The sequence below is a fragment of the Rattus norvegicus genome, chromosome 1 (assembly GCF_036323735.1).
Source record: "Rattus norvegicus strain BN/NHsdMcwi chromosome 1, GRCr8, whole genome shotgun sequence".
Classification (NCBI taxonomy): Eukaryota; Metazoa; Chordata; class Mammalia; order Rodentia; family Muridae; genus Rattus; species Rattus norvegicus.
Window position 1 is genome coordinate 54,637,580 of NC_086019.1, and position 22,067 is coordinate 54,659,646.

The 22,067-nt window shown below is 46.8% G+C and overlaps 1 protein-coding gene across 7 annotated transcripts in view; it reads right to left on the reverse strand.

Moving 5' to 3' along the window:
• Pde10a (phosphodiesterase 10A) overlaps positions 1-22,067 on the reverse strand; it is a 452,326-nt gene that overhangs the window by 324,237 nt on the left and 106,022 nt on the right. The gene's annotated exons all lie outside the window — the stretch shown is intronic.

Sequence of the window (22,067 nt, forward strand, 5' to 3'; positions counted from 1 at the left end):
CCCTGCCAGGGGCTACTGCAAAGTATGCTCATTCCAGGAGTCTGCCTAGACAGCAGGGGTTAAGACCTTAGTGCTTCCTGGATTTTTCTTTGAAGCCCTTCCTATTATTAGTGTTGTATTATTTCAGCTTTAGCTAACACAGACAGAGAAAATTGCCATAGTTTGAGGGCCCATATGATGTTTTGATTCACAGTGGTTTGATTCTGCAGTGGCTAGATTAAACACATACAGCTCCTCGAGTATGCAGACTTTATAGATGAAATAGTCAAAATATTGAAGGAGGCCAGCATCCTTTTGTCTAGCCTTTCAAAAGATACAATACACACTACCCAGGCACCCAGCTGTGTTGGGATAACAGAGAACATCATGATCCTGCCCGGCGGCAACCTCGAACCCATGACCAGCCTCTCCCCATCCCTCCATCCTCTCTGCTGTCTCCATTCCAGCAACAGCCGTTTCTCAATCAACATATGAGGCTGGGCCTGTGAGGTGCTGTCTCTCTGTGCCTGACCCACACTACACACAGCACAATGGTCTCTGCTTCTACCCATACCGAAGCAAATGAGATGGTCTTGTTCTTCCCGCAGTGGAACACTGTGTGTGTGTGCGTGCGTGCGTGCGTGCGTGCGTGCGTGCGTGTGTGATGTGCTTGCTTTATCCATCAGTTGATGGTACCTCACTTCTACTTCTTGACTGCTCTATTCTCATTTCTGTTACCGAGATTTAAAAAAAAAAAAAAAAGCAGCTTCAAGGGAGAAAGGGTTTCGAGGGTGATGCTATCAGATTACAGCCCAGCACTGTGGGGAAGTTGAGGCAGGAGCTCAGTTAGTCCCATGTCCCATCTAAGCTGAGAGCAAAGAGAAAAATAAATGAATGAGTGCTTCCTGCCCAGCTCTCGTTCTCCATTCTTACCAGCTCAGAAACCCAACTTAAAGAATCACAAGACGGCAGAGTTAAATAGTCCCCTCCTTTTAAATGTTTGAGGGCCCTCCACTCTGTTTCCAAGGACGGCTGAACTAATTTACATCTCCATTATACGGGCACCGATTCCATCCTCCCACATCTTGTCAACGTTTTTGCTCTGTTTTGTTTCTGCCAATCAGAATGGAGGGAGGTGTGGTTTTGATTGACAGTTCCCAGACCCTGTTCATTTTTAAATGCCCAGCACACAGCTTCATAGTCCGCAAAGCACTGTGAGATGATTCCTACACTAAAGGCACAATGAAAACATCCACACAGCGTCCTTTCTATCTGGACAAGATGCGACCCTGCTCTATTATGTTTTCCCATAGGGGGCTAATGCAGATGACCCGCCCCTTCCCCAGGAGCTCCCTTCCTCTTCCTGCCTAGGATTCCTTCCTCAGGAGGCCTTAGTTTCCACAGCCTGAAGTCTAACCAGGAACTATTCTTTAACTTTACAAGTAAAAACAAAAACAAAAACAAAAACAAAAACAAAATCCCCCATTATTTTAACAAAATTAAATGCCAAGAAACCATTAAAAATAGGTGTATGTGGGGGGGGGCGTGGGACAGATGGATAGCAAAGACTCAAGGGGAAATATTTGGTCAAAGCAATGACTCACACTTGTATTGCAGAGTCCTGATATTTTCTTCCAAACCCATGTTAAAAAATGTTGACAGCTGCTACAGGAATGCGCTTCAAATTCCCTCCTGATATTGTAATTTCCCCACTTTCTATAATTCCTCTGCTTTCGTTTGCATTTTGCTTTCAACCCAAATAAGACAGTTCTCCGTGTTGAGGGTGGGGCCCTCCGCTCTCAAGAGAAGGCCAAGATCAAGGGGCAGAGAGGGCTCTTGGGTGAAATGGCAGCCTGCAGCAGTCTCCCTCACCGGACCTGGCAAGCCTAGTAAGGCGCGGTGAGAAGGGAGGTTGAATGGGAAATGAGATGGAGACGGGTGAGGGGGCGGGGCTGTCCCGGTAAGAGGTGAGGCCCGGGCCAGAAGAGGTGCCCTGGGCGGTGGGCGGACACTGAGCAGGCGGAGATTGGCAGGGGTGTGGGCGGAGGCTGTGTGGCAGGGCCACCCCTTCTCTTTAAGAGCCACAAGGTGAGGTTGGTTCCTGGAGGAGGCAACTGGGGAAACTTGAGGTGAGCCTGGGTCACAGAGCATCTTTAGTGGATGTCCCCAACAGCCAAGATGAAAGCAAAGTCCAGGGGCCTGCCCACGCCTCTTGAGAGTTTCAGAGTGTATCTCTAGAGCCACCTTGCACTCTCAAGGGTCCCAAGGAGTTGGGACAGGTTCAAACCCACTGCCACTATCAATCCTCAGGGAGAAAGAATGGTGTGACGGTGAGAAAAACATAGACCACCCCGGGAACCGAACCGCTGGGTGGAAGCTGACTGTTTAAAACTTTTACTACGGTTTCCACATCCAGACTCACTCTGATTTCTACTTACAGTATATTTAAGTAAGTGTGTGTGTGTGTGTGTGTGTGTGTGTGTGTGTGTGTCTATGTCTGTGCATGTCTGTGTGTCTGTGGTGTCTGTGGTATGTGTGTATGTGTGTGGTGTGTGTGTTTTTGTATGTGTGTGTGTGTGTGTACTGCTGCGATGGGAGGTCTTAAGCATTCTGCTCATTTCCTTGGTTTATTTACTTATCCATTTATTTATTTAGGTTTCTTTGAGACAGAGTTTCACTATGTGGCTCTGGCTGGCCTGGTATTTGCTTTTAAACCAGGGCAGATTTGAACTCAGAGATGTGTCTGCCTCTGCCTCTAGAAAAAGCACACACCACCAGGATCTCCCTGCTTCCACTAATTTCTTTAAACAGGGGCCTGTGAAACAAGGGCCCAGAGCAAGGAGGGGAAGGACTGTGGAAAGGTATGTCATCACACAGGTGGCAATACTAGGTCCTGTCTGAGCTGTGTACAGGACAGATCCAGGGTTTAATCTCTCAGCAGCCGAATCTGAAGAACGTAGGTCATCCTTGCCAAGTGCCTGAGACTTCCTCCTACAGGACCCGCATGCTCGGAAGCGCACATCCTCAGTGCTTCCTGCCGGTCCACACGTCCCATGCCTGGCCATGTCAGCTCTCTGCTTCTGTTACCTCTGGCCCTGATCTGCTTCAGAAGGTCAGGGTTGAAGGCTAGACAGAGATGGATTACAGGCCTGCCTCCCAAGCTTCCCAGAACAGCAGGGGCTCGGGCAACACCCTGCTCTGAACTCCTCCTGACTTCACCTTCCCAGATTAGTGGAGCTCTCCATCTTAAATGCTTTCAGCTGGCCTCAGAGCTCTATGATTTGACAACTGCAGCCAGGGCCATTGTGAAATGCTGGCTTCCATCTGTCTGTCCCCTTTCCAAGGCGACACCCTGTTGGGGTTCTGATGGAGCCCCCAAGTCCAGCCACCTCTCTGTCTTGTGCATCTGCTGGAAACCTTACATTAACTCATCCAAAGATCCATCAGGACAAAAGAGAGACCCGCCCCTCCTGCTATCCGGACCTCTGCGGACATTTTCTTGATCTTAGTCCAGGATCAGTAGAGAGGCAGGAGACAGTGGTTTCTAGCATTCGTCTCTCCAGTGTCCCTTTTGAGACTCACGTGTCCCTCTGTCTGATTGTAGGATATCTCCCTCTGTCGGGCAACCTACACAGATGATCATTCCTCTGTGGACATCAAGTGTCTTTGTTTGTCTTCTCCCCAGGAGCTGCTCTGTGTGGAAGCAGCACTGAGCTTGCAGACCACGCACACGCAGGCGCGCGCGCGCACACACACACACACACACACACACACACACACACACACACACACACACACATTCTTTCAACCCAAAAATGAGCCTTTGGGTTTCACCATCTACTTTTGTTTTGTTCGTGTGTGTTTTTAAATTATTCTCATTAGGGCGGGGGAGATGGCGCAGTGGTTAAGAACGTGCACTGCTCTTCCAGAGGATTTGAATTCTAGTCCCAGCACCCAGATCAAGAGGCTCACAACCACCTGGAACTCCGGTTCTGGGGTGTTGGTGAGGGCGGAGATCCTACGACTATAGTCATTGGGTCCTGTAGGCATCTTCATTTATGTGTCCATACCTACACACATACGCACAGTTTAAAATAATAAAATTAAGCCTTTAAAACTTGTTCTCATCCGTAGGCGCTCGTTACTGAGATGAATATCAGAGAGTTTGCGGCCACCGGAGTTCATTTTGCCAGCTTACAGCTTCCACTCGCCCCCCCCCCCCACATAGGGCCATTCGTTCGTAGGGGTTATGTCCCTGAAATTTTTTTTTTATCTGGCAAAACCAAGGCCATTGGGCATAAAAGCTCATAAAATCAAGTGTCAAGAGAAAAGAAAAGCAATAGTATCGAGGTCGTTTGGCTAAAGCAGCCATGTTTAAGAGGATCCTGTTTCTGAAAGGTAATAGATTCTTCCGTCAAACTTTCTCCTGCCTTGTGGCCGAGGGATTCTGATTGGGCGGGGGAAATTCTTTTCCAGAGAGAATGGTGAACAGGTGGTGTTTGATGTGTTCACCCTGCTTTGAGGTCAAGGGGTTAGCAAATGACTGCACGGCCATTTGACCTCCTAGAGAATCACCAAGTAGTAGGGCTTCAGTCTATTGTGGGATAAAGAGCTGGCTCTCTTACTGCCTTCCAGACAGAGGTAACTGAGTCTGATGTGCTGATCCCACTGAGGTGTTCTCTTGTGCGAAGCACTTTTAATCTTGACCACACAAAATGGGCGAGTCACAGTGTTGGAGCCATGTGGGCAGGGCTAAGGGGCTCCGTCAGACTGAAGGTGTTACTCTGGAAAGAGGACAGATGGACAGAATATCAACTTGAATTTATGCTAATATTTATCATATCTTAGCCCCTTTGTCCAAGGGACCTAGTCCTTTCCTCTTCTGCTAATGTGGCTGACTCCAATGGAGATGTTGGATACCATGTTATATTGCAAGTGCAAATAAATTATTCTTAATATACATGTAGCAGTGAATTACGTGACCGCTGTATTTCTTTACCTCATCCTATTCCCCAACAATCACACGGAAAAATCAAGATTTATTTAAAGCTGCACCTCAATAGCTGAGCAGATAAATGCTTTACTTTCTATGCTAATCTGACCACCTCCTAGCCCCATCCCATGATACTTGCATTTTACTATTGACCTGGCTCTTTGGGCCTCAGGTGTGTTTTCATGGTCTCTCTCTGCACCACTTTCCCATGGCTCCAATTCCTTTATCCTCCTCACTGATCTAAATCTCCCTCTCTCCCTCTCCCTCTAGTTGGCGGATGTCCCGCCCTATTCTCTATTCTGCCCAGCCAGCATTTATTAACAAGGCAGAGAATAAATGGTAAGAACTGTTTACACCAACTAGAGACAGGAGATTCTTGGTATAAGCAGTACAATGCTGTGTCCAGGTTAAAGCAAGATATGAGGGCAGAGAAATCAGCACAAGGGTAAACTTTAGACAGTGTATAAAAACATTGTGCTTTGTCCAGTCTTTGCTTATAGAGAGCTCTTCAGAGACAGTATATAATCTTGTGGTTTGAGTCATAATCCTGTCTGAAGACAGAAAAGGCTAGGGGAACATTCTTTAATTTTCTACAAATGATGTGAATTCATGCCTTTGTTTCCCAACCCTTCTCTCTGAAAATAATCCTACAGCATCCGTAAGTCAGGTCTATAGACGTGGGCGTGTGTCAGTGATTCTCTTTGGTTAGTTAGTAGGAAGTCTACTGACAGTACTTGGGGTCTACTCATGCCTTGGGATCCTCTCTAGTAACTCAGAAGGCCATGGCTTCTATCACAGAAATAGCAGCCTCCGAATACAGACAAGTTCCAAGTAGCCCTCCAGGAGTCAGCCTTTCTACCTCCCTTGCCCACAACAGAAAATTGACTGGGTGGTGACATGTCTTGGCTGCAGAAAACCAGTAGGTATAACACATAGCAGAAAGGGAAACTAGAATGGGGACTCACCAATCCTTGGGAGAGAGTGGCATAAGCTTAATTGAGAGCTGCAGCTCATGCAGATGTTGCCCGTGGATTGGAAAAAGGGAAAGCTTATGTAGAGCTCTGGAAAACATCTGGAGAAAATAGGCTTTAACTCCCTGAAACCCTTCTAGAAACCAAGATTCAGGCTGGAGAAGCCAGTCAATTGCCTGGTTGAAGACCTGTTCCCTGAAAGCTAAGGTTACCAGTGGGATGTCAGGTCTGTGACAACTGTTCTGGGTTTGGCTTGGTTTAACCCTTTCTGGAATGAGGCAGTCAGGAGCCTGTTTCCATGCATGCCCAAGTTATGTCCCTTCTTCAGCTACTGCATCCAGTGTGCCCACATACCAGGACCTGACTGTTTCCACTGGAAGGTCTTACGTGAGATAAACAGGGGGATTCCTGTTCTGGGTGTTCATGAAGCCATTCAGGGGAGGAGGCCGACCAGGGCCTGCATGCCGTCTATCCTGCCCTTATTCCTCCTCTCGTTTGGGGCTGCTGCTGAATTATATAGGCAGCCTCTCCAGCTGAGGTTTCTGGACAAACACGAGGGAGTCTTCATGTCAGATCTTTGAAGGGACAGCTGGGCATGACCATGGACCTCATGTCTTCTATGCCATGAACTATGCCTGGTAACGCCTGCCATTGGTGATAGCCCTCTGAAGTCACGCTGTTTGCTGAGATGGCATCCCTTCTCCTGGTCCAAGTCCCTGAGTGAAATGGCCAATGAACAACTTTGCTCCTGAGGTGACCCGCACGGGTGACATGTGGCCTGGGCCTGACAGAGGTCTGTTCTCCCTCTGCTTCAGGTTCTCCAGTGTGGGACAACCAGGAGTACCCACCACTTACTGTTTTGGGATGTTGTCCCTGCACACGCTCTAGAACACAGGTGCTCTCTCACACTTCACATCACCAGAGTAAGCCTCTCAGTGACCTGCCCAAGGTGATCAAAACAGGAAGTTGCCTTGGGTGAATTGATTTATGCCATGGGCTCACATGGACCAAAATATGCAGATGCCCTGAATGAGAGATAATGAAGGCTTTGAATTGGAATGGTAGGTTCATACGCCTCCTCCACAGACAGGAAGTGGAGACATCATCACTGCTGATATTCTGAGAGATCACTGGAAATGGGGACATGAAACATGGCGAGAGGCTTTCTGTATCAAATGTAAGCCCAGTGTCAGGCACAAATCCTGCCTGCCAGCAAGGCATCCTGAGGTTTAGCACGTGCATGCGTGAAACATGTGTTATATTCACTCCAAGACTGCAGCACACAAGTTCACAGCTCATTGGTCGTGTCCTTGAGAAGATTCTGTTTTACTCTTACTGAGGAAGCAGATAGAGGCTGTCCAGCTCCCCTTACCCTGCACCTCTGCCCACCTCCCCTTACCCTGCACCTCTGCCCACCTCCCCTTACCTGGCACCTCTGCCCACCTCCCCTTACCCTGCAGCTCTGCCCACCTCCCCTTACCCTGCACCTCTGCCCACCTCCCCTTACCTGGCAGCTCGGCCACACTATGTGCAGCCCTGATATTTCAGTGGCCCCACTGTGGCTGTGCTGCCTCTCCACACCATCCAGACAATACTCCTTGATGGTAACATGAATGAGGCAGTGTTGCTGAATGCCTTTCTAGAGCCCCCACACTACCCTTAAACCTCTGCTTTCAGAATTTTTGAAGCTGAGCTCTATACTTGGAAGGCCCATGACTGGTAGTCTCTGCCCAACATTCCACACACAGCCCTTTGCAACCTCAACTCTGGACCCCATACAATTTGCTGCTTCCTATGGACCTGGGTGTGCCTTTCTCCCAAGATCCCTCACTGTCACATCACACAGTTGGGAAAGTACTCATTCTCTAGTTTGCAGGCTCCCATAGAGCCCTGGGAGTTTTCTGACAGGCATATGCAGGGCTTCATGCTACAGCTGGCTTCCAAAAGCCTGGTGAAGAATCCTCACGCACAAATCCCACAGATAGATCATGATGGCACAAGACCACAGACTTTTAACATTTGTAGGGAAAGAAGGCCAAATGGGCTCTGCGAAGCTCTACCAGCTGGTAAAACCCAGAGTTGGGTGTATGTTGGTGTCAAGCCTGGGACAGGAGAACCAGGCCCCTGTACAAACTGCCACATATGAAATAATTCTTCATCTAAGCTGAAAGTCCAAAGTACTACCCCCAAACACTACAAAGCCAGGCTGGAGGCTTCCCTGGGATGATAAATGCGCTGTGAGCAGTGACAGGCAGCATATTGGCAGAACATAGAGGCTGCTTGGCAGGCAGACTTGCTCTTGGGTTCTCTGGGGGCTCCTTGCTAGGACCAGGGAGTGCCTGTCACCAGCACCCCAGGAATGGAGTTTTCCACACCAGAGTTCTCTGGCTCAAGACTTGGCAAGACAGGTGGTTCAGGAGAGGTGAACTGGATGGTCCCTTAAACTCTCTGTTTTAAAAACAAGAAATCCTGGCAAGATGAGAACAACTGGACTCAAGTCTGAGATCCCTGTCCGACTCTCCCAGGCACTGTCCTGACGACAATTCTGCTTTTATTTTTGTTCAAACAAAACACCCGAAGTCTGCAGTTCCGGGACAAGGCCAACTAAGCTTGGCTTATTGGTTAAACAGGTTATGGGTGTCACCCCTCCCCCCATGCATCTGCAGAAGATATGGCTCCCCTTCCTCACGATGTCCTTTTCCTGATGTGTATCACACATGTCCCAAACGTCTGGCCTTTCCCGGCACACTCAACACTCACTGGCTAGTTACAATTTCCAGGTCAACAATTTCTAAAGCGTGCACAATATCACAAGTGACCCCAGTCACTTACGCCATCCCTGGAAACCAACTGGAAGGTTGAACCCCATCCCGTCATCTCCAACGGACAAACCCTTTTCTGTCTGTCCATCAGCCAACAGAGGCACCTTCCCCTCAGGTCATCTCTTTGTGAGATTTCCTCTTCCCCTCATGCTCCCAGTCTCCCTGTTTGTTCCTCTGCTCTGAGGATCCTGAACCCCCATTCTGTGCAGGACTAGTTCCTGACTCCAGCTATAGCTCACAGGTAGCTGGCCTTTTGTCTCCGGCCTGTCCTTCCTCACACCATCTTGGCATCCCTACACTAATGTAGAAGCCCAAATCCAAACTGCTTAGAAGGGAAGGAGCCTAACTATTGCACAAAGTGCGTCTACCCACTGCACTTCCTTTCCACCAGGAAACTTCAGCCAGGCTAGTCTGGGGGAGTCTCAGAGTGTGCCCCCTCTTTCCTACCACCTCACCGTGCTCCCCAAGCCCCACTTAGCCAACCCCATCACTCGAGAAAGCCGCTCTCTGAGCCCTCTGGGTGTTCTCCTGCCCCTCTATTTCCTGCTGTTCAAAGATGAGTACCACATCCTGGTTTCTTAGTCATAGGGCTAACCAACCTGCCATGGCTCTCCATCTGCCTGTGTGGGGGCGAACTAGTCACTATGGGCAACTCCTTATCAAAAGCATTGGCACAGGTGGCTTCCCTCTGCCTCTTCCACTTATTCTTTCCTTTCTCATTTTGCCTTACAATAATGAATTTTAGATGTAATGATCCAATACCATTGTTCTAGACAACATCAAATTTTGGGGGGTAAATCAGTCACATATAAATATGTCATGCATTCCTCATTGTATGAGGTAAGTAGTAGGTGCCAAATCAATATTTTCCAGGGGATAATATATTGAGCATGGAAAAATATATTATTTCTAATTGACAGTTCCATTGTTTAAAGGCAAATAGTTTGAATTACTTCTGTAAAGTGGCTAAGCCAGCAATATTGAAGGTTCTAAGGGAAAAACAAACCATGAAGCCCCAGCACTACACAACTCTAGGCAAAATAGATGTTTGGGTTGTTTCGGTAAAGTTTACGGTTACTTTCATAATTAATAAGCACACGGTAAAATGCATTAGGAACACAACTTTTAAAAAAACATGTTTAAAATTGTATATTTTCTACAAGCATCACTCTCGGTAGGGGGGAAATTGCTGATCTTGCATTCACGTCTACATTCCAAGTAGCTCTCTACAAGGAAAAGCACTCTGGCCTTTGTATCAGGAAGAAGAAAAAGAGGCCAGGACAATGAACAACCTTTGTCCTGTAACTGCTAGTATGTCTGGAGGGAGAAAGAATGGGACATTAGATCAGGGTTGTAGAGCAGAAGTCCCTGGATGATCCAGTGTTCTCTAAGCCCACAGCTTCTAAGCCCGATGACTGTTGGATCTATTTAAAATGTAGAGGGAGGTGAGCCTCACCAAGAGAAGCCATGAAGCAATGAAGTCATTGATCAGGAAGAAGGCAATGTCAGTGTCAGGAGGTGGGATGGGCACGTAACACTCATCTTCCAGTCTCTGGTTCAGCCTGGGAAGAGGCCCAAAAAGTAAAGGCTGTATTACCTTGGATTCACACCTCTGTCTCTGCTTAGATGAGCCTACAGAGGAGGTGACCTTGGTGCTTATAACATGATTACAGATTTAATCAGGTGATATGTGATAGCTAATGTAAATTGTCAACTTGATGAGATCTAGGACCACTTAGGTAACAGGCTTCTGGGCACCCCTATGTGGGATTATTTCTGTAGGTTAATTGAAGCTGGAAGGTCTACCCACCGTGAGTGGCACCATTCCCTGGGCTAGGATCCTGGATTGATAAAATAGGAAAAGTGAGCTGAATACAAGTGGCCATCACCATGATGGCACTTTAATTGTCAACTAGAAATGATACAGAATCACCTGGGAAGAAACCCTCCTTGAGGGATTGTCTAGATCAGGTTGGATGGCCATGTCTGTGGGAAATTGTCTTAATCGTGTTAATGGATAGGGAAGATCGAGACTAAACATGGGCAGCACCATTCCTTGGTTTTGGGTTCTGAATCATGTAAGAGAAGAGAGCATTCATCCTCTCTGCTACTGACTTTGGGTATGATTAGACTCTTCATGTCTCTGCCTTGACTTCCCCACAGTGATAGACTGTGACCTGGAATCACAAGCAGAAGGAACTCTTCCCTTCACTACAGTATCTTTTGACAGGGTTTGGCTCACAGCAACAGAAGTGAAGCTAGGACAATCGCTGACTGCTTCTAGGCTGCAAATGCCATGGACCCAGCTACCTCGAGCTCCTACTACAGTGACTTCTCCCCCCTGACGGTTGTACCTTTTGACTGTGAGCCAAAAATCAACTGTTTCTCCTGTATGTTGCTTTTCTCCAATATTTTACCACAGTGACAGGAAAGTAACCTAACCCTATTTCCTTGTGGTGGTGGTGGTGGTGGTGGTGGTGGTGGTGGTGGTGGTGGTGGTGGTGGTGGTGGTGGTGGTTTGCTGTTTTATAATGTCTCGCACTTATTCAATATGTGTGTATTTCGAAGAAAATCTGTAGGCTGGATTAGTTCTGTGCCTGTAGGAGAGGTAAGCATATGGAACCCAGGAGAGCTATTTCATTCATCTATCTCCATGGCGTATCATGAGCCTGTGGGAAAGACGGTTTGCTTTGGAGCCCTCAGTCCAAACTGAGTTGGACGTATTGCTTCAGGCTCCTACTAGGGAGCAATATGGGAAACTGGAAGCAGGGTTTACTTTCCTCCTGAGCTAGGAAACTAAGAAGCAAACGGACAAGAAACAAGAGCTGTGATCTCCAGGTTCCCGCAGAGGACATGACCTTAAATATCTAAGGACGCATACTAGCCTATCCTCCTAAGGTCCCCTACCCTGTTTCCCAAGGAGCTGGGCCCTGAGGCACTAGCCTTCAGCACATGGGCCTGTGGGAGGTTTTTAAGATATAATTTATCATGGTAGAGCTTCCTCTTGACACAGAGTGGATACGGAAACATGGCTATCAGCCCCTCTCATCTGTATGGGACCTAAGGAGTCTTCCAAAAAGGGAGAAAAGAGAAGGGAGATGCTCAGAGCCTTCCGTGTGACTCCCCCTCTTACCCCAAGTCCTGATGCTATTGAGAGAACACTGTGCCCTGGTGATGTTTGCTCCACAGTCAGGGTTACAAATGGAGGGGAGCACCTGACCCAAGATATCTGCTACAAGATAACAAATGAAAGTCTCCTTTAACCTTAACTTCCATATACTAAAGGATTACAGCATAATTCTAAGTCCTAAAGGTAGAAGAGAATATAAATGGCATCAAGTCTAACATGTAAAGTCCTAAGCCTCAAGACTCCTTATCAGAGATCACAAGAGGTTCATTCAGTTTGCTTAAATGTTCTGTACTTTTCTTCCTTCCTTCCTTCCTTCCTTCCTTCCTTCCTTCCTTCCTTCCTTCCCTCCCTCCCTCCCTCCCTCCTTCCCTCCCTCCCTTCTTTCTTTTTTCTTTCTTTCTTTCTTTTTTCTTTCTTTCTTTCTTTCTTTCTCTCTTTCTTTCTTTCTTTCTTTCTTTCTTTCTCTCTTTCTTTTTGATAAGGCCTAGCTCATTCTCCTGCCTCGGGGTGCTGGGATTCAGGAGAATGCCACCATGCCCGGCTTTAATTTATATTTCTAAAGTTTATTTCATTGGTAGTGGTGAAGTAAGAGTTCTTGGGACAAAGTTTGGAAACATTAAGTCAGTGAAAGCTGATGGCTGTTGCTTCTGTGAGTTCCTGGTGTTGTGGTGAGTGAGCATTGTCAAAGCTGCAGCCTTAGGTGTGGGGGTTCAGCCAAGGGGTTGGAACCGAGACAAGAGTGCAGGGTGCTATGACACATATCAACCGCCTTCCAAAATACAATGAAGTTTGAGCTTGAAGACTCATGGGGCAGGGCACTGTGGACCTGAAGATATGTAACTGGGGCCCAGGAAAGGACAGACCTGGTAGGTAGCATCAGGGTCCCAAGCTTAGGAAGCAATCCACATTTTATACAAAATGTAAGATGTCATAAAATGTTCTACCCATCCCTGGGCTTCAGCCCCACCCCACACCTCACTTGCAAATCCAATAAAAGATAAAAACCACCTATATCATGATTTATAAATGTTTTAAAAGCTTCATCCAAAAGCCAAATTATGGGCCCTATGGAGAATACAAGGACTCGTTTGTTTTCAATAAATTATTTCTTTATGGGTTTTTACCATGCTCCCACATTCTTAGGATTGTAAATGTATAACTGTCTGTTTAAAATCCATACCTTCTGCATATAGAAACACAATAAAGTAAAAAAAAAAATCAAATTCTAGAATCTCTTTGTACGGGCAGAATCCTTGACTTGATATTAACTCTGGCCAGACTCCCCTGGACAGTGATTGCAGCCGGACAAACAACAATCCATGTCTGACAACAAAAGCCAATAAGGAAGGTAGACAGACCTCTGCAATTTCCTGGACCAGTGAGACGTCACTGTGTCGCCTGACTGCAGCATCAGCTCTGCCCAGTCTGTGTCCCCGCAAGCCTGGCATTGCACAGCCTCGGACAAATCAAATCTCGAGGCTCACTGTGCTTATTGGCAAATGATCCTGGCTCCAGAGAACTGAATGAATCACACTATGCATGCTCTCCAATTTGAAAAGGACACTGCAAGTTAAAAGCCTGCATGCGATTTTGTCTCTCTTTGTCTGCTCTAACAAAGGAATCGGCTACATGCAGAAATGGATACAACAGCCAAGCGAAGATTCCTTTCTTTGCTGCCAGGCCAGTGCGGTGTGCTCAGCTTTTCAAACAACAGCCTGTCCGTCAATAAGGGTCTGTCACCAGCCCTGTGGTTCCCAGCAGCATAACCAACACCACCACAAAGCTTGCCTACCCGAGGCTTTACCACAGTGCATGGCAGACACAATACTTTTCTTCTCCACATCAGACATATTAGGAAAGTTTTGAAATCTTCATCTCAAACGGAATGATTTAACTTGATACCATAGTATAGGAGAGGTCTAGAGGGCTGATGATTAATTCGGTCATGACTAATGGGTAAGGATGTCTGTCCTGGAAAATACCCAAAAGTCTTTGCTTTTCTCAACTCTTACATTCAGCCTGTCCCTCTCTGTCCCTTTGCCTGTCCATAGGCATGAGGCATGGTTCAGTGGGAGTGTCTGACCCCAATCATAGCTTGAGACCATTTGAGGCAGCACCTCAATGCCCTACCATCCAACACCCTGAGCTATTGTTCCCACAGACGAACAAATTCTAGATAAGGAAACTTGGGCAGAAGAATGGCAACCAGGAACCCAGAGCCTCTGGGCATCCTGTCCCCACCTCCTTCCTCGCTTCTCCACTCCACAGGGGAAGCCTCTTACAGTGATACAGAGCTTCTGCAGGAAAGAGGTATCCAGGTTTGCAAGTACATCTACGGTGTAGGTGTGTGACACCTTCAGCCACCACAGAGGGGCCTTCTGGAGAGAGCCATGCAGGGAAGACATCTATTAGCTTAGGAAGGGGATGTGCCCACCATCATGAAAGGATAGAACTTTTCTGCATGACACCCACAGCCTTGCAGCAAAGAGAGCAACAGGATAAGAACAGTGCTTCTCTGAAGAGGCAAGTGGGGCACACAGTAAGCGACACCCCTACATAGATCCACAGCATCTACATGAGGACTTCACAGAAAACACTAGATCCCAAGGCTGGGTCAGATGGTTGGTTACCAGACAGGCAACAAGGCATATGCGAGACCGTGGGTGTATGATGTCTTTCCCACAAAGTTATGAGGAAAGCATAACATGAGTCAACGCACCAACTGCTAGTCTATGCAGAGAAGTCCATGAAGGATGAATCAAAGGTCATGCCCATCCGACCCCGTCTACCCTCGAAGTGACTTAGGAATATCTCTCAACTGGTGCTTATTGACAAGGCATTGACAAGAACATGTTTGCTGGCAAACACACTGGTCTGACTGCATAGAAAGTTGTCGGAGGCTGTCCCAGTCCCATGTTCCACACCCGCACTCCCTCAGCCTTGGCTCTGTCTAGCACACACCTGCTGTCTCCTCACCACATCAACTCCACCTGGCTCCATTTCCTTTTCATTGAGGATTGTCCTTTCCGTCTAAACAACAAACAAATAGGAAAGACAGCTAACCACAAGTAGGTAGGAGAGAGAGGCAGGCAGAATGAGCGCTAATCTGCACTTGGGCGTGTCAGGTGATGTGAGTCCCATCCAGGGTGACTGGTTACCAGGTGAAATTATGGGGTGAAATGAGATGCTCCTCACTGGGAAACTGGGAAGAAAGTCAAAATTAAAGCCTCTAAATTCAAATTGGGAAACAGTGGCCAAGTATGTAGAAAATGAAAAAAGAAAGATCTACCAGTCTGGTTTGATTTCTAGATTAGAGTTGAAATGCCACAGCTGAGAAACAGAATAAGCCCACGTGTCCACCACAGGATGGAATTTTATTCAGCCACAAAGAAAAATGAAGCAATAAGGTTTTGTTTGTTTGTTTGTTTGCAGGAAAATACATGGAACTATATATAAAGATAAATAAGGCGTGTGTATGTATGTATGTATGTATGTATGTATGTATGTGTGTGTGTACATGTGTGTATGAAAGATATGGGGAAGAAGAAGAGAGGAAGGGGTAGGGTGGGAAGATCTTGGATCATGAAATACATGTGACATAAAAGCAGAAGGAGGCATATTTGTGGGGAGAAGAGAGCAAGCAAGAAGGGGGAGAGGGGAACCCAAACTTTGCGGTTGCTGGAGATGGGGAATGAACACCCCTACTATAAAAGTTAGGGTCATGTCTTCCTAAGCGACAGGGAAAGAACTTCAGTCCTGCTCGCTTTAGCTGTTGTGGATTCGTGTCTAGTTAATATGTATTTCAGATTGGACTAATCTCGCCATGCTTTCATTTCCAGGTTTAAAATATGCCCGGATGTACATAAAACAAGAGTGGCTGAGCAGTGAGCTCGACATCAATCTGAAAGCCGTGCGATTCTTTCTATCCTATCACTTACAGAGCTTCAATCATCTGACACGGAGCCCTTCCCCGGCCACCAGCTATGAAGCATCCTGCAGGCATCCTTGGCATCTAAGAGCTCCCAAGATTGTCTCCAACCTCCAATAGGTCCCAGCAGAGGCCTCTCCCTCCACATTCCACTGCCGCCAAGTCTCACCATGTCTACCTAAGCATGCCTTATTCTTTTAAGAATGTGGAACCCAGATGCCCAATGTCAGTCCCATTGGCTATTGCCTTGCAACCCCAGGCCTCACCCCATATGGTCACCTGACTCACAATCCTATCACATGGGACCCACCCCCCACCTGCCACCACTCGGAGATGCCCCCACATCCTGCCCCGCCTTCTTGGGCTCCAGGGTGCCACAGTCTGCTTTAGCTGCTCAGGCATCTACTCCAGGCCTCACTCACTGTTGGATGCTGGACTATCCACTCTAGTTGCCCTGTCCTCACACCAGGCAGAGCAGGCTACCTCTCTGCATGCTCCCCAAGAAGTATGAGACTTTGCTCCACACAATCCAGTCTCAGGCTGAAACCTCCTGTGGCTTAGTCTCTGGGACCTCTCGGTATTGTGGCCACCATGGCACCTGTCACACTTTGGGGTATCAGGAGGGCTGAACGACTGAGGATGCACAGGCAGAGGTCCCCACATTCCCAGGTGCTAGGAATGCTGTGGCTCTGGGCGTATTTTCTAACCTGTGGCTAACAGTCGGCCAAGCAATACTTTATGCCTTCTGTTTTATGCCTTATCTCCTTCCTGTGTAAATTAGTCATTAAACTTGGGCGAGGACTTACTTTGTCTTTATTTTGTGTCTATGGATGTTTTTCCTGAATGTACATGTCTCAATACTTACGATTTTTGGAACAGCATTTAATAACCTTACAATATTGAAAGATGTTAACAACTGACAGAGAAAATAAATTTAACAGAGGCTAATCACAATTTACTTATTTATCACAGGACTTTATTTTGTCTGGAGTCTGTTATGGATATATAATCCCTTTTTAAAACTTTTTGGAAATAGAATTTTTTATATAATTCCTCCCAGACCCTCCCTAACTCCCCACCCATACAAACCCACACCTTTTCTTTCTCTCTCATTAGAATACAGACATCTAAAATATCATAATAAAATAACGTAAAAAGGAAACAAATGGATACAGGATGAAATACAACAGAAGAAAAAGAGTCAAAGAAGAAACACAAGACACACACATAGAAGAGACATACATTTGCACATACAGAAATCCCACAAATCGTAACACCAGAAACCATAATATCTACGCAAAAGACCTGTGAAAAAGGAAAAAATAATAAAAGTAATTCCCAGGCAAAACATTATGAGACAAGGAATCTCCACAAACATCACTGAGCTAGCTTTGCGTTGGCCATCGATGGTTGGCATAGGGCAGCCCCTAAGTGTGGTTTGTATATCTAGTGACACTCCGTTGGAGAAGAGTAATCTCTATTGGCAGTTACCAGTTGGAGATGGCTTCTAGGTTAGGAACACAGCGTGTGTCACTCTCCCTCTCAGTGCCGAGGCCCATCTGGCTAAGACCCATGTAGACCCTTGGCATGCTGCCACGGTCTCTGTGAGTTCATGTCTGTGGCAGTCCCACTGTGTTAGGAGAACCTTCTTTCCTTGGGGTCATCTAGCCCTTCTGTCTCTTATGATCTTCCTCTTCCTCTTGTGCAGGGTTCCCTGAGCCCCAAGGGCAGGGATTTGATAGAGACATCCCATTTAAGACCGAGCGTTCCAAAGTCTCTCACTCTCTGCACGTTGTCCCATTGTGGGTCTCTGTATTTACTTGCATCTCCTCTGGCGACAGATGAGCAAGACATTCCTGTTTGAGTACAGCAGAAAGTCATTGGGGGCATTTTATTGTCATGTTCCTTAAGCTAAATACCAATATTTAGATTTCCCCTGAGTCCCTGATGCATCTCGTATTGGGTCCTTGGCCACCTAAGCAGTGTCAGGCATGGGTTCCATCTCATGAAGTGGGCCTTAAATCCAGTCAGAGAGTGGGTGGTTACTCCCATGTTTGTGTCACTAATTTTGCCAGCATACCTTGCAGCTAGGTGACCATTGTAGATTGAAGGGTTTGTGGCTGGGTTGGTTTTTGCCTTCTCCTCCGGTAGCACAGAGTACCTTCCAGTACCATGAACAGCAGTCAGTAGGAGAGAAAGCTCTAGTGAGGCACCAGCTCAGCTTCTCTGAGTTCAATGAGTTATGGGTGTTTTCTTCACCGTCAGTTTGTGGAGAGCAACCAAGCTATTCATAATTTAGAATCAATACGTTGTAATATTCCATTTGACTCAACTCAAATTAATTGTGTTGTCAATATTTTAATCTCAGAGATCATTCCAAGATGCGGAAAGCTATTTATTAAGTGCTAAGCAACTTAAACCAAGTATTGATCAATCACGTGTAGCTTTACGTGTCTATTCCAGTTCTTAAGCATCAGAAAGCAGCCAAGGCTGTGTGGCCCTTTCTCAGAGCAGAGTCCCTTGAAGCCTAACGTTTACAAAAATATTTATAGAAAGGATTTGTACAGAATAGAATCTTGCATCCAGCTTTGGTTGGCAGGGGTGATTACTTTAGTGTTAGAGGGAATACATAATTCAAAACTCTACATACTAGAGATATCCAGGCCCGCCCTGACTCCTTAAAGCTATTACCCAACTTCCAAGAAGTCTGCTGAATTACGGCTTTTTGCAATAAAGCCAGCTACCCCCAAGTGATTTTGAACACACAGATGAAAGGGGAGTGTTTGGCCTCGTCAGGCGAAGCTGCCACGAGAGGATCAGAAGAGCTCCCTGTCCTGCTGATTCTGCCCAACTGGGTTAATTGGGAACCCACCATCCCCAGGGAGGCCACGAGTGAAATTCTTCTGATTAGTTCTCCTTCTGTTCAGAGTCTGCATTCCTCCCTCACCATAAGCCCACAGGGAGAGGCCAGGTCTTCATGGGCAAGGAACAGAGCTCATACTTTAGAATCATGTTGAATAAATACATGGGAGCCTTGGAAAATAATTTAAAGAGAATCCAGTGTCTCAGTCATGGACAGGTGCCCCATTCAGTCCTGGGCTTTTCTTTTGCTCTCTGGGATTCCCACACTGGTGTGGCATCCTCACTGGGGTAGAAGAAAGAACTGTATGCCATCACAATCAGTCTTCCCTCTCACTGCAGGTTTGAGGCTGTGGTCCATCTGCTCAAAAACGGGTGAAATGGACATCTCTATGAACAATTTTCTATTACAGAAGCCACATACACAGATATGCACTTGTGTGTATGTGTGTTTGTGTGTGTGTGCGTGCATATGCGTGCATGTGCATAATCAAAACATCCCTGCCATGCTTATTCATGTTTTGTCTCAGAAAAATATAATTGGGGCCAACGTCTCCTCTGCTAAGCGCTGTCTTTAGCATGGCGCAGATGCTTTAAGTTCAGGAAGAGCAGGTCCTAGCAGAAAACCTAGCAGGTAGGAAGCACTCAGTCCCTAAGGGACCTAACGAGTCCCTAAGGGAGTCAGTGGGTGCTGAGCAGATTAAAACACAAACTCACAAGTCTCTCTACTCTCCCCTCTTCCTCAGAGGCATGCGTCTCAGGTGGATAGGAGGCAGGCAGTAGCAGGGACTAGGCTGGGAAGCAGACATCTGCTCAGTGCAGTTCTGTAGAAGAGTGGGGGCTTCCACTTGTTCTCTGTCCCCAACAATAAAAAGGACACCAACTAACAGCAACTAATTGCAACTCATAAACTTCAGAGTCTCACCAGAGAGCCTGACCTGGATTCTCAGACTAATGATGTGGAAATCATGTTGAATTAGCCTCAGATAGCAATGCTCTCACAGTGAATTTCCCTTGAACACCTCAGCCCGTTCCTTCCTTCCTTCCTTTTGCCCCTTCAGAGCAAAACCGAAAGTCATTATCTTGACAACATAGAGAAAAAAGAAGATGGAAAAAAAATCACCTCAACGGTGAAACATTTGATATTTTAATTACTGCTAATTGTGATAAGGCAGAAGAGAAGTGAAGGTGCCATTCTTTAAACGTGGGAGACAAAGTTTAAATGGTGCCAAAGTGTTTAACACGCCAATTATATTTTGACAGTTTAAAGATTCCATCCGTTGGCTGAAGCAGCTGAGTGCCTGGGTTTTCTTGTTACCCTGTCATCAGAAGTGGTGACCTTGTTCCGTGGAGGTGGAATCATCAGCTGCATGGGATGGACTCAAAAGGGCCGACTTGACATCTGATGGTTCTGAGTCCCGTTTCTGAACCACCAGTCAGTCAAAACTCTCTGATTGAACTCTCCACTCCTGATTTAAGTGAGGGTGATTTAATTCGTGTGCAGACCAACACATCCTGACTCCTCCATGACAACACTGCCACATTAGAATTGGCGACTGGTTTTTATTTCAAGTCCTGAGGGTTGGGATGTCTCAATGTTTTCGTGAAGCCCACGGGTCTGCCATGCCCATGCTTAAAACCTGTAAGAAGTCATTTCATCTCCTAGAGGTCACTTAAAGGCCTCCTTCAGGGGCGATGGAGAAACTGCAGGAAGCACGATGTGGAAAGTGCCTGGCACCCGTCAGGTGTTTATAAAACAAACCACAGATGCCTTCACTTAAAATAGATTTTTTTTTTCATTAAAATGTGATTTGTGGTATTCACTCAGTTTTCAGAAAGTCTCTTCCGAAGAGAACCACACAATTTAAATTTGGGAAAGAGAAAGCAAAACCAACTATTTGCAACAAAAAGTTTTCATCTCAAAACTCCAGGGAACAGAGAAAGTTCACCGAGCTGTTGAGTGGCATAGCACGGGTTAGATACGGTTTTACTTGGGGCAACAACTATAAATTTATGTAAATCATAAATGCAAAGATGAATAGCGCATTCCCCTCACGCATCTATCCATGTTTATCTCAACATAGCCTCCGGTTCAAGGTTCAAGCTTCACACAACAGTATGTGCTTATAGACTGCAACCTGGCCCAGACCTTCTGACAAACACACCAGCCCACAAAAGCAGTTGATAGCACCCACTATTTCTTGGAAGTTTGGTTGCTGCTTGTATTATTTTCAGGATAGCCTAGTGATCATTTCTTATAGAATTTTCAAAAGCAACTTCAAGAACTAGAGAGCCGGCTCAGCGGTCGAGAGCGCCTGCTGCTCTCCCAGGGGACCCAGATTTAGATTCCCAGCGCTCACATGGTAGCTCACACCCATCTGTAACTACGGAGATCTGATGCCCTCTTCTGGTCTCTTTGGACATTGCACACAGGTGGTGCTCAGACATACTTTCAGACAATAAGCACACACACACAATAATAAAGTAATTCTTAAGCAACCTCATCGTCACCAATGAAACTGTTTTGAGCACAGCTGTATACAGTTCCATAACGAGAGATGCAAAGATCTCCCTGTGTTGTCGGCCTCTCCTGCCACAGGGGCGACTTTGCTTGCCCTAAAGGGCTGATGGGCGTGGCGGAACGCTGATGGGCGTAGCATGCTGTTCTGGTGAGCAAACCTGGTCTGCATTGCCAAGCGAGGCCTCTTTGTGGCTCAAGGGAAAGTAGCTTCTAATTGCACAGGAAGGAACGGGGCGCTGGAGGCCTGCCGTTAGCCATCACTCAGACAAGTGGGTCTCAAGCTGTGTGGTCCCCACGCCCCAGTTTAGCTCAACTGATCCAGGCCAGCTGCATTGTGGTTCATTGACATTTGAAGCAGGAAAAGATAGTGCTGGGTGTTTCAGGACATGTCCCGTAACATTTAGTCTCCAAGAACTTCCACTGTGCTCCCAGCACCATCTGAGTGACCATGAAGGACAGAGAAGAAAAGCATATGCCCTGAGTGTGGACTAAGGTCTCTCTCTGAGGTCTAAGAGTAAGAGAGACACTTCCCAGAGGCCGGAGCAGCCTTGTCCTGGCAATCCTATTGAGGTCGGTCTTCAGACACAGACTGACTGCCCTATAACCACTACCTCTGAAGGCCTGAGTTTCATCCAACCCAAGTTTGCATGTAGCAGCCGCCAGCGTTCTGTCCTGCTATCTCTTTACAGTGTGATCTCTCTGTCTCTCTATTTCTGTGTCTCTATCTCTTTGTGCCTGTGTGCACATGTGTACATGTGTCTGCATATGTATACACATAAACCTATCTGCAAAACACTCACCAGTGCAGACACAGTGGAGGCCAGAGGCTAACATCAGGATGTCTTCCTCAAACATCTTCTACTT